General features: G+C 42.4%; 1 protein-coding gene and 1 pseudogene across 3 annotated transcripts in view; both read right to left on the reverse strand.

Annotated features, from left to right (window-relative positions):
* Nucleotides 1-12,740, reverse strand: part of CDK14 (cyclin dependent kinase 14) — a 338,037-nt gene that overhangs the window by 267,191 nt on the left and 58,106 nt on the right. The window contains exon 1 of one of the 3 annotated variants that reach the window (XM_066197814.1): nucleotides 3,452-3,509. The exons of the other annotated variants lie outside the window; for them this stretch is intronic. The gene's annotated coding sequence lies outside the window, so the exon portion shown is untranslated. Of the gene's footprint in view, nucleotides 1-3,451; nucleotides 3,510-12,740 lie in introns of those variants that run through there. 3 annotated transcript variants of the gene reach the window in all.
* LOC136300577 (pre-mRNA-processing factor 6 pseudogene) lies at nucleotides 7,944-10,182 on the reverse strand (annotated as a pseudogene).

Genomic DNA, 12,740 nt, shown 5'->3' on the forward strand with positions numbered 1-12,740 from the left:
ATCAAAGAGATGCACATAATCAATGATTCTGAGAATATACATTACACTTTTGTCAAAAGCAAAAAGCAGGCACAGAAAGGTATTTACTGAACCATAGCAAAACACAGAAGTCACCATGTAGGTGGAAGGAGCACTTAAGGACTGATGGAGTTGCTATTGGAAGAACTTGTCCTAACATTAACATTACAATAACAGTATTAAGAAAAATAAAGTCCTTAAGGGTCAGAGTCTTAACATGAGCAGTACATTCCTTCCTAACCTGGTTGCAGAAAAAAAACTTAATCAAAGATTCTGGAAGCCAATATGGACCCATCTAAAGGAATTCAAGTTGAAAAAATAGTAATTAACCTGCTTTTCCCAAACTAAGAACACCAGCTATTCTTTTCTTTAGCTCAGAAACAGGCTTTGGAGAACTGATATTGCACAGGCTCTCTGTTGTTTCAGGTAAGATTTGCTAGGATACTCCTATTCATTTCAACAGGGACAGTAAACTGTAATTATCATTGTATCAATACCTGAAGCACTTAGGAACATTTTAACGCTAGTATTATCAAATCCAATTTAAAAACCGTGTACAGCAGCTCCTGACAGCTGAGTATTTTTGCCTTTCTGGGACTTCAAAGGGAAATAACCCCAACAGAGCTGTCTGGATCTGCTCAGCAGTTCCTGTGACCTTTAAGGGGCACATCTGCACTCACATTTATGCCGAAGTTGCCGAACATGACAGGCCAAATCCTCACCTGCCCCCAGGCTGAGTACTCACACACACTCTCACCCCAGCAAACTCCTGCTGACCCCAAAGACCCACCCAGGGCAGCTACTGAAATCTGCAGGGGCAAATGCCCAGTGGAAGCTGGCACCGTTCAGGATTTCCCTTGAAAAACAAAATAGTCCCTTACCCCTTCCCTCCACAGCTGAAGCCCAGGAGGGCTGCCGGTGCCAGCTGCCCTGTGGGACCAGCCAGGCACCCTTGCTCTTCCAGCTTAACCACAGCCCCTTCATTGCTCTATCCATGTTCTCATCTGTGGGGCCTCTGGGAGAAACAAGAACTGCCTGCCTGACACAGACAGAGCACCTGCTCAGAGGTCAACTCTCCAAACAGCCCACCAATGCTAACAGTGTCAGTGGAAAATGTCAAAACCTCTGAGAGTAGATTTGGTCTTAAAGATTTGGGGTACTGTTTTTGCTTAATATTTACAGCAAAATAACAACAACAAAAAAGACAGGTGACCATTTTTGCCATAGGACATCAATGACTGGCCAACCTTGCACTTAGACGAGATCCTGATGATGTAGCCTGCTTAGCTACAACTCTTTGACATTCTTCCTTCCTGGAGTCAGGGTCATTAAGGAGACTATGGCAAACCCTCACTCCTCAGGCAATCCCTTGTTTCCTGCTGTGACAGACCCCAGCCTCACTAGAAAACTGCTTCACACAAAGATCTTTATATTCACAGAGCACTTGGCAATAACTGCCTATTAAACTATGTATTTCTTCCCTTCCCCATCTGTGTTCTTAAGTTTTGGCCACATTTTGTACATTTTAAGTTAAGTTTTCCAGCTAGTTAATTTTGGATCTGTGTTTAACTAAGTATTACCACAGGGAATATTATTTATCAATAAAATATGCCCAAAATGTTATTCTTTTGTAAAGCTCGGAAAACTAAAATACGAGAACTCTAGAGACAGTAGTAACACAGCAAGCAGAGATGATGACTTTAGACTTGGGGAGAAGAAACACTTGGAGGTAGAAAGATGATGGAAGCAACAAATTTCACACATATGTGTAGATGAAAAGATACCACCAAGAGAAAGCCACAATTTAAAATTTGCTTTAAAAAAAAAAATCCCTCATGCCTGGACTTCCATTCGTTGTACAATATGTGGGCAAACACAAGTGATTGGATTACTTCTATGCATTAAACAATGGTTTGCAATTTATTAATAGGCATGACAATATAAGCAAAGGAAAGCTTCCATAAAAATCATAAAAAATAATGCAACTGAAATAACTCTTGCAACAGAAACATTATGGGTAATTAAAAAAAAAAGCATCTCTACTTTCTGAGAAAAAACTATGTAAATTAAGGTTGTATATAGTGTGAAACTGACCACACCACATCACTTACATTGAAGTATATACAGCATTTTTAAAGAAGGAACTCCAGCAAAACAATAATGAAACCTTCAGAAAATAATTGATGTAGGACTGAATCTTTACCCTTTAATCATATTCAGTGACAAAGAAGAAGAACCCTTTAATTGGCAAGTACAGAAAAAGAAAACATGAATCCCTGTCAAACTAGTTATTTGATCCCACAGTGACATACAACTGATCTCTTCTTGGAGTATAATTCACATGCTGCATAAAGATAAGCATTCTCCTCTAGAAAAAAGCCCCTTTGCTTTTGTCCTTAACTAGTAATAGCAAAAACAATCTCTCATCGCTTTACCATTACTACCACAGTTCGTTTCTGTAAATAGTAGAACATATGGTGAAATACTATGTTTTTTGTTCATCTCCAGTGGATTTCTGTTGAGAGTTAGTTTTCTATGGCTTGATCTACAACTGAAACACATTAGCTATGTTAAGTCATCAGAAATAATTCAAATAATTCCATACTATGGCCACATTTTATTCTTTCTGTCTTGTACTAATGGTAACTGCTGCTCTTTTCTTCCTCTCTTTCCCTGAACATGCTGCTGCTCTAAGCTTTCATATGTTGAAATATTCCACTAAGATCCAAACCGCTGTCAACACACTCCTACATAAGCATTCAAGAATGACTATCTAAAAAGACTGCCTCACTTTGTGTTATATTAAATAAAGACAGCATACAAGAGAAATAAAATCATGACATGGGTTAACAAGGCAAAAAAATATTCTGACATCCATGATATAGTATGTATCTATAAAGGATCATTTTAATTTTATCTTCTACCACCCAGCAAATCTGTAACTGTTATAGACATTTATTCAGATATAGCAAGATGCACAGACTTGTTAGCAGAGACGAAAAAGTGGCTGGTCACGTCCTTCACTCACTCATCCCAGAGGGCGTTCAGCCAAGCATGTATCGGAAAAAATTGCCCATACTATCCTCTTAATACAATTATAAATAAGGCTGCCAGAGAGAGAGAGAGATACAAAGCTGTACCGAGAAAAGCATCGCTTTTAAGCCTTCCCCTACCTTTTCCCTGGTATTTACAAACCGCAGGCAGTACTGCTGGGGAATCTCACCAGGGTGGCTGCCGAGAGGTCTCATGTGGCGTTCCCAGCTTCCCGCCGCCTCCCTCTGCCTGGATGTTAAGCATTCCCGAGAAAACCCACCCTGACATGCACAGAATGAATCCTGCTCAAGTTGGAAGCATGTGATAACTAGGTTTCAGGTTGAAACAGGAAATCCCAGCACCCAATTAATCCCAGAGATTTAAACAAGCCCCATCTTACCGTTTTGATGTTGCCCAGATCAGGTCAGATTCACCTGCAACTCTTTGGCATCTCTCTAGCAATGTTAGTGTTTGCAGTCAGGCCGGGCTCATTCAGCAACTGAATTCACAACATCTTTCTGCACTAGCAAGCTGAAATGGTACGGCTGTACTACAGCTAAGAAAGGGGGAAATCTAAAGCAGCAAACAAAGAAATCTCTCAAGACAGGGTAATCCCAGTGGAGTAGAATATAAAAGGTACAGATGAGAACCAAGGGTACAATATTTCCCTGTCTAAATTTCATCAGCAATACTATGCTCTTTCTAAAAAAAAAAAATTTTTTTTTTAAATATATGATGGACTTGCCTGTGGAGTTCCCAGAAAGGCAGAGTATCCAGGCTCTGCAGCAGCATTGCAGCCAAAGTAACCATGCATATGCTATCTAGGCAATTTACAGCAGTCTTTTTGAAAAGATATTGATTTACAGTGTAGCACTGCCTCAACCCAATACAGAACTGCAGCTAAAATAGCTAATGGTGATTTCACAGGAATTAAGGGGAAAACACAACATTCAAAAAAGGAAAAAACTAATCATTCCAAATTCAATTCTGTCCAGTCCTGAAAGATATCAGCAAGTTCTAGAGTGACAAAATGACATTATACAAATAATCTGTGGTCCCCCCGAAACAAGCACTATGAATACCACTTTCCACTTTTACATAAACAATAAATATTGAATATAATTTAAAATTTATTGAGTCAAAACACAAACCCTCAAGTTAGTTTCAGCATTTTAAGGACGAAACTTAGTATTTAATTTATGAATGTATAAAATACACAGAGCTATGAGTAAGCAATAGACACCTACTCCGTGCTGGAAATCCACTACTCTGCCCAAGCAAGCTTGAGTGTGGCAGGAGGGAAAAGAGGGCAGCAGGAGCAAACCCTGGCAAGCCCTCAGAGAGGGCTTCTCCAAGAAGAAGGCAGTGCATCTTCTCCATCTCCTACTCCTACAGCAACCCCTGCTGGCTTGTGCTTCAGATGGCTCCTGGCTCCCCAGAAACCTCCTGGGGTTGGGGGAGCACTGGGCAGACTATACTAAGACAGGGAATAGTAATGTGTACATCAGCAAAACCTTCAGGAGGAAAAGCATGCAGCTCAGCTGAGATGATACCTTCAGCATCCTGAAATACTCTTCATTTTTATGTAATGATGAGGTACAATGAACTAGCAGGCAAAACACAGCCCTGGCTCACACACTGGGCAGCTCCAGTGACCCTCATCACAGAAGTGTTGGAAATGGGCTCCACTGCAGAGCTCCACTTTATAGAAAGAAGAGTGTGTTCAAACCCAACTCATTTGCTCAGCTCCTGCCACAGTCACCAAGACTCACACATGTTGACGTACTTCTCAACTCCAGGCGCACACCTGAACCTAGTATCAGTGACTCCAGTGATATATAAAACTTGAATGGCACAAGCAAATTCTATAAGATAATTCCAAAATTATGTAGTGGTAGTAATCTTTTCCCCTCATCTATTTCCCAGCCTTAGTTACAGAGGCATCTCCAGACTTCTCAGTTTGTCAGCTTGGTTTCCAAGCAGATAGGCAGCTTCAGACCTCCTGAAAAAATAGGACTTCCACTTTCTTGAACAAATTTTTCTTCTCCCCTCTCTCAAGTGTGAGGCTCACAAGTAATCATGAATAAGAGCTTCCAGTTGAAATTATGAGAAAATACTTTCGTGATGTTTACAATTCTTGGCCTTATTCTGTCAACAAAAAATTTGTCTGAGGGAGAACAGGATGCTCAGGAAAAAGAAAAAAAAAAGGTGAGTAAACACCTGCAGAGACCAATATGTGCCAAAAGACAGGCACCATGTCGAGGGAAAAGTTGTGGACAGCCACAGAAGGAGGAAACACAGAAGGCAAAAAAGGCAAGCCAGAGCAACAGGGAACTGCCTTCCAGAAGCAAACAAGGTGTTGAGGCAAGGTACAGAGACTGAAAGCAAGTCAAACAGCCTACAAAGTTATAGAATCACAGAATATGCTGAGTTGGAAAGGCTCCCCCCAGGATCACTGAAGTTCGACTCCTGACCCTGCACAGGACCATCGCCAAGAATCACACCATGTGTCTGAGAGTGTTGTCCAAATGCTTCTTGAACCTTGTCAGGCTGGTGCTGTGGCAACTTCCTGGGAAGCTGTTCCAGTGCCCAACCACCCTCTGGGGGAAGAACCTTTTCTTTAATACCCAACCAAAATCCCTTCAACACAGTTTAATGCCCTTCTTTTGGGTTCTGTCACTGGTCGTCACAGGGAAAAGATGAGCACCTGCCCCTCTGCTTCCTCTTTTGAGGAGGTTGTGGACTGTCATGAGGTCTCCCGTCAGTCTCTTCTTCAGGCTCAACAGACCAAGTGACCTCAGCCACTCCTCATACAGCTTCCCCCTAGATGGTTGTTCACCATCTCTGAAGTCCTTCTTTACACATTCTTTATTGCCTTTATATCCTTCTTACACTGTGGCACCCCAAACTGCCCCCAGCGCTCGAGGTGAGGCTGCCCCAGTGTAGAGCAGAGCAGGACAGTTCCCTCCCTTTCCTGATGCACCCCAGGACAGGGTTGGCCCTGCTGGCTGCCAGGGCACAGCTGACTCATATTCAACTCATCATTGACCAGGACCCCCACGTGCCTTTCTGCAGGGCTGCTTTCCAGTCATTTTCCAGTCTGTCCATACTTTGACCCACTCCAGGTGCAAAACCTGGCACTCACCCTTGTTAAACATCATAAGGTTGGTTATTGCCAAGAGGTCTTAATTTGTCTAAATCTCTTTCTTCAGGGCCTTTCTGTAGTGAGATACAACTCACACAAACCTCCCATATTTAAAAGTTAATTATTTTTACTGTATTGAAAAAAATTGAAAAAAAGAAATTTCATTTGTTGCATTAAAGCCCTTCTTGTTGCCTTTGTCTTTGACCTTCCTCAAATGATCCAATTCCAGGTGGGCCTTGGCTTTTGTAAGTGCATGTTTGGAAGACGTATCTGTATCCCTTCCCCATTACCTGTTCTCAATTCCATCTTCTATATAATTCCTTTTTACATCGGAGTCTTGTTAGGAAGTCTGTTCATCCATGCAGGCTTCCCAGCATTTTTGCTGGCTACTATTCTTAACCCCCTCCTTCTCCCCTGCTAGCCCCATCCCTTGTCCTACTCCCAACCCCATTTGCAGACTGTGGTTGAACACAACTCGGCTAGAGCACAAATATCTGCTCTGCTGCTGCCCGTGGTACCACAGAGAGGATTGAGGAATCTGGCTGGAAGACAAAGGCTATCTAGAATTAAGAATGGAGTTGGTGGAACACACAAAAACCCCTATAGCATGGGACAGGGTTTTTTCCAAGGGGGTGGGAGGGTAACTAATCTAAAAAAAGTTTCAATGCAATAACTTTAAAAAAAGGTCAAATAAATATGGAGTTCAATTTACATTTTAAAACTCTCCATGGAAGCCCGCTGCAAGTACAAGTTTCACATTATCAGTACTTTAAGTCCTGCCAACACTTTCATCCCAGGGCAGACTGCAAAATGCTATGTGGCACTTGGGAGCAGCTCTTCACCTATAAAGAGGTATCTTCGGATCTTTTCAAGATAATAGCAAATTGCTACACTTAAAACAGAGAAATTACATGTCACAGCTCTGATGGTCAATTAACTAAAAATGCAAACCATAATCTATTGATATGGTATAGTAAAAAAATGCCAGTAGTTACACAGTAATAAAAAGAATTTGTAAGTAATGTCCCCTTTCCATTAGTCTACACTGAGTCATCTGAGAGGAAGAGAGACAGGGAGCAAGGGAGAAAGGCAGCCAACACTTCCCTCCTCTCCAAGAAGTAATAACCAAATGCAGTAATCAGTAAAAGTTTCATACATCCATATGAGCTCATTTTCTCCTCATAGAAGAAAATGCATGGCTAAGGAGTCACTGCTTCTCAACACAAACCCTTCCACTTTGACAACTGCAGGCTCAATAGACAAAGAAAAAAATGAACACTTTTGAAAATTTACTCACTTGTGAGAGTCATTTAGACATCTAGCCAACTACTTCACAAGCCACTGATAATATTTCATGAAGAAATTATTTAAGAAGACACTTAAGAATTTGTGTTCAGAAACTGAGTGTTGGATGGAACACCTGTCCAAGCCCAGTTCAGATCGTTGCATCACAGGTGACCATAAAATATGACCCTCTTCCTTAAATTGAGAAGTTCGAGTTTAGTTTGAGTTAGAATACATAAAGTACAAGAAGACATGACCTTAATAAAAAAATCCAGCACTGATACAAATGTATTGAATGCAAAGAAATTTTTTTTTTAATTTAAGATGGCAAATGAAGCAGTGGTAATATTGCACAATGGAATGCATGACAAGTTATTCCAAGCACAATATCCTGTTAAACTTGATTTGCAATACCAATATTTGCACTACACCAGATGCACTATCTGGTATGGTGGAACTACACTTAAAGAGTCACTGTCTGAAACAAAATACAATGAAACATATGCAAATTAGTTTTGCAACTTTTAAGACAGAAAAGAGATTTTGTGGGTTTAGAGACTGATTCCATATACAGTTTGCATTGCAAAGCCTCCTGTGCTTTCTCTGCCAGGTCTTTTTGCTCCTCAATTTGTCCTTTCATAATCCAGAGTTTGGGGATGTCCTCATAGTGCTTCAAGGCTTCCTCACAGAGCTCCTGGGCTGCAGCAATGTTCCCAAGCACCCACTCCAACTTCACAGATTTCATGGAGACCCTTGCTGTGGGGGCACTGCTGCGAGCCCATGCCTCCTTGCTCTTTCATATTCCTTGTTCTCTGACTCAAGCTTCATGGCAGCCAGCCAGATGTCCTCACTGCTGGGGTTGGCCTGGACAGTCAGAGCCAAGATGCTTCTGGCTGCTGGAACATCTACTGCCAGCCATTTAGATTCAGCTCGCGCGAGCTACAGCACCTCTGCTTTGGGACAGTAAGCAACAGCTCTCTGCAAAAGAGCCTCCAAGGATTCTCATGATTCTTCTCAAAGAAGGCTCCTTGCAGCCACATATTCTTCTTGCTTGGGGAAATTTGCAAAGAATAGGCATAAATGGCTCGTGCACACTCTAGAGCACTATAAGCAACACAACTGTCTGCATCTGCCATTCAGGTTGTTTTTGATCTTCTTCAATCCCCATTCCAAACACAGCTCTCATGATTGCCTGGCATATGGCCACACTTCCAGCTTTATCACATTGCTCGGCATCTTCTATCTGGTGCTCCCTGTTGAGTTCCACACTGTTAGGCCTGAGATGTGATGGCTCTGTCAGTGATTTGCTTCACCATCTGTGTGTTTCCACAGGCTTCCTGCAGTTTGGCAGCAGTAGTCCAGAAGTGGCAATCCATCAGGATATTCCCCCGGGTTTTGTTAAGGACTTTATGAGCATTCTTACATGTCTCCAGACCTGCCAGCATCAGCCATGGTTCAGCACTGGTTGGACAGGACTCCACAGCCTGGCTCAGCATCACCCTGGCATCCTCAGGTTCCTCCAGCTCCACAGCTGCTTTCCACAAATGCACCAAGTTTGGAACACGCTCAAGGGCTTTCCTAAAGACACATTTCTTGGCACAGATATCCATCTCCAACTCTGCTGCTCTGATATAAATCCAGAAAGATTGTGGAAGGGGCTGGACAGCCTGGGCCACAACACCCTTGGCTGTATCTCCAGGCTGAAGCTGAGCAGCTTCCAACCAAAACATCTTCACTCCTAGAGCACATCTCTGTTCCTTTCATGATGTGGTTTCAAGCCACCTGGAGTTTGCCAGTGACCTCCTCCAGTTGGGCTGATGCTATCCAGGCTGGTAGATGATGAGGATTAGTTTCTTCAACAGATTTCAGGAATAAACAGGCTTTTGTGTTATCATCAATATCTCCTCCATGGGTGGGAATCATGGAATTCAAGTCTGTCAAATATCCTTTTGGGTCCACTACAGTCTGGCCACTCAGAGAGTCTGACACCTGGCTTAGCCTCATTTCCATCAAGGTGCTCCTGGCTTGGCCAATCTTCCTCATATCCAATTCACCTGTCCCAAGTGTCATCAACCTGGTGTCATTCCTCCTGGGTATGGCATATTCATTCCCTCTGGATATGGAGTATTCAATCCACCAAACTGTGTCTGGTGTAAATACTTCGCAAAGAAGCTGTCAGGGACAGGAGTCAGCTTCTCGTACCAAAGATTCCTCTGATGCTTGTTCTTGGAATCGCCAACCTCCAGAATACTCAGCCACTCCTCCTCAGTAACCTCCACTAACTTCTGTTTCAAGTCTAAGAACTGCTGCTGAATTTTAGGTTGATCCATATGATCCATATGGTATTTTCCTATTTCCTCTTTTTCTTGTTGTTCTCTTCTCTCTTTTCTGCCTTCATCCATCCTCTTATCCAAAACCACATAAATAGCATGTTTCCTCATCACCTTTTTCATAGGGACCACTTGAGAAAAGGCTCCCAGTGTAGCCATTGGAATCATCATAATTGCTGTCATTCAAGTTCTCATCTTCATCATCTGCTGTCTGGTTCTGCACCATCTGGTCCCCCACAGTTCTCTTCTCCAGTGGGGCATGATGGTCATCCACGGGGTCATTGGCACCACAAGCAGGGCTGATGTCAGAGTGGGTGGTGAAACCTGTGACTCTGCAGCCCAGCCTTGCAGGTAGCCCAGGGGTGTGGGCATGCCCGAGATTAGCTTCTTCTTGTGGCAATGGTGTCCCAAGGCCCTAAAGTGCCCAGTTTATATATGATCAGATTCAGGCAGGAATACCCAGCACCTCCCCCAGAGCAGGGAATTTCACAGTGGAATTATGTAATCCTGTAAATCACAGGATATTCTGAGGAGTCCTTGATGGCCTATGTTGTTACAGCTGCCCAGTGGGGCTGTTGAGCCATTATGGCCCACTGGCAGAAAGGCCCCCCTTAGGCTGGGTGTAATTATCAGGGCTGAGTCAATTTGTGAGACAAAGAAACACTACCTTGCTGCCAAGGATTTGCCTCTTTCCCATATCAAATACTCAGCTTGGAGCATGAGGGGTGGGTGTGCACTGGGCAATTGTTGAAAACGACCCACCAGTTCATCAGGAATAATGTAGATGGGAGTAGAATACATAGTTTGGTTACACCCCACAGAGTAAGCCAGGACACCCAGAGAGCTGACAGTACTCATGTTTGCAATTCAAAAAACAATATATTTTAAAAAAAAAACCAAACTAAAAAAAAAAACCACAAAAAAACCCAGTAAAGGATAGTAATATTTCTTGACACACATTTGAATGATGAATACTAGAGACAGAGCTTACAAAGATGTTCTTCAGAGACAATTATAAAGAATTAACAATACATTTTAATATCTTCCAGTATAATTCCCAGGGACGAATCCCTGTAAATGTTTCATTTTTGAGTTACATATATTGCTACAGCTGATCTCATAGAGGGACAAAGCTCAGTGATTTCCTATTTCAAAGTCACCCACAGTATTCTAGGTAGGAGAAAAAAGCTTTTTAGTAATGAATTAAAACTGAACACAAAACTATGAGTTCACCTTCATCTCTTTCTTAAGTTAAATATGTCATGCACCAAAATTCTCATCTTCTTTGAAAGCACTGGAGTTTAGCCTCCCTTCATTTTCACTTTGAGATACTCACATGAAAGGCTTTGGGTGTGAGTCCATTTTGGGACCAGTGTTATTTAATATCCTCACTAATGACATAGATGAAGGGATCAAGTGCACCCTCAGCAAATTTGCTGATGACTCCAAGCTGAGTGGTGCAGGTGACACGCCTGAAGGACAGGATGCCATCCAGAGGGACCTGGATAAGCTTGAGAAGTGGCCCATGGGAATTTCATGCAGTTTAACAAGACCAAGTACAAGGTGCTGCACCTGGGCTGGGGTAACCCCCAGTATCCACACAGGCTGGGGGATGAAGGGATGTGGAGCAGCCCTGCCCAGAAGGAACTGGAGGTGCTGGTAGGTGAGAGGCTGGACATGACCTGGCCACGGGCACTCACAGCCCAGAAAGCCAAAAGTGTCCTGGGCTGCATCAAAAGCAGCGTGGGCAGCAGGGCAGGGAGGTTTTGCCCCTTTGATCTGCTCTGGTGAGAGAGACCCCACTTGGAACACAGCACCCAGCTCTGGGGTCTCAGCACAGGAAGGACATGGACTGTCTCATTTCTCTTTTATGAGGCTTAATATTTAATATATTTATAAAAACAGTATTCCTGCAATAACTTCGTGACAGCTATGATTTTGTTCTTTCTTTTCTTATTTGTTTCTGAAGGTTTACCTGTTTCTCAGAGAACTGCTTAACACCTAATTGCCATCTTCACACTGTCATCCCATGATACCACAATTCTTATCCAGAATAATGCAATTTGTTTAGGCTCACCATTACACATGCATAGCTGCAGTTAATTTCTTCATATGCATTGGTTTATACATATCAGCATGAAATACCATTATCATTTTATCATCCAAATAATCTATACTGCAAAATATTGATCATTGCCCAGTTCCCTGAGCAACTTTTGGCATTTCAACTAAGTAACTTTTTTAGTACATCAATTTTTCATCCCTCTTCCATGTCTTTCTCTCCTACCTGGAAGTTTAGTTGCTATTCCCCTCTAAGTCTCAAAAGTGAGTATTTTACCAGTTCTGCACAGCATACACAGCATGTGACAGAGGTATAACCATCACACAAATCACAATGACAGGAAAATCTGATGATAGCAAAACAATGGGTTAGATGGGGGCATGACATGAGATTAAAAAAGTGGTTGACAAACTAAATAGAAACACTCAAGTAATCCCTGATTTAAGAATATTTTTGGTTCTCATGATAAAATACAAGGAGCAGCTGTGAGAATCATCTCCTCTCCTTCCAGTTCTATTTGTGTAGAGGGCTGCACTACCTAATGGACAAGGGTTTCACTGCAGTCACCCATACTTTTGTTCTTTACTAATTAAATTGGCATAGAATGATGATCAGCAAAAAGGCACGTCAAATCTCAAAGTGTTGCAATGCCGAGTCAAGTACTCACAGGAAATAAGCACCAGAAGTGCAGGTATTGCACTAATATTCATCTGTTCTTTGGTTAAATACAAAGGGTTGGTTTTGACCTATAAAACCCTTTACTGTCTGGGTCGCTAGCCCCTCGCAGACTGCTTTTCTTGTCCTCTTTTATCTCAGTAATTCAGACAAGAGGGTTGCATTCACCTGGGCATTCTCACTGAAGGGCACT

This window comes from Chamaea fasciata, unplaced genomic scaffold (genome assembly GCF_029207755.1).
Source record: "Chamaea fasciata isolate MVZ Bird 193981 ecotype frontalis unplaced genomic scaffold, bChaFas1.0.hap1 SCAF_1, whole genome shotgun sequence".
In the NCBI taxonomy this organism is placed as follows: domain Eukaryota; kingdom Metazoa; phylum Chordata; class Aves; order Passeriformes; family Sylviidae; genus Chamaea; species Chamaea fasciata.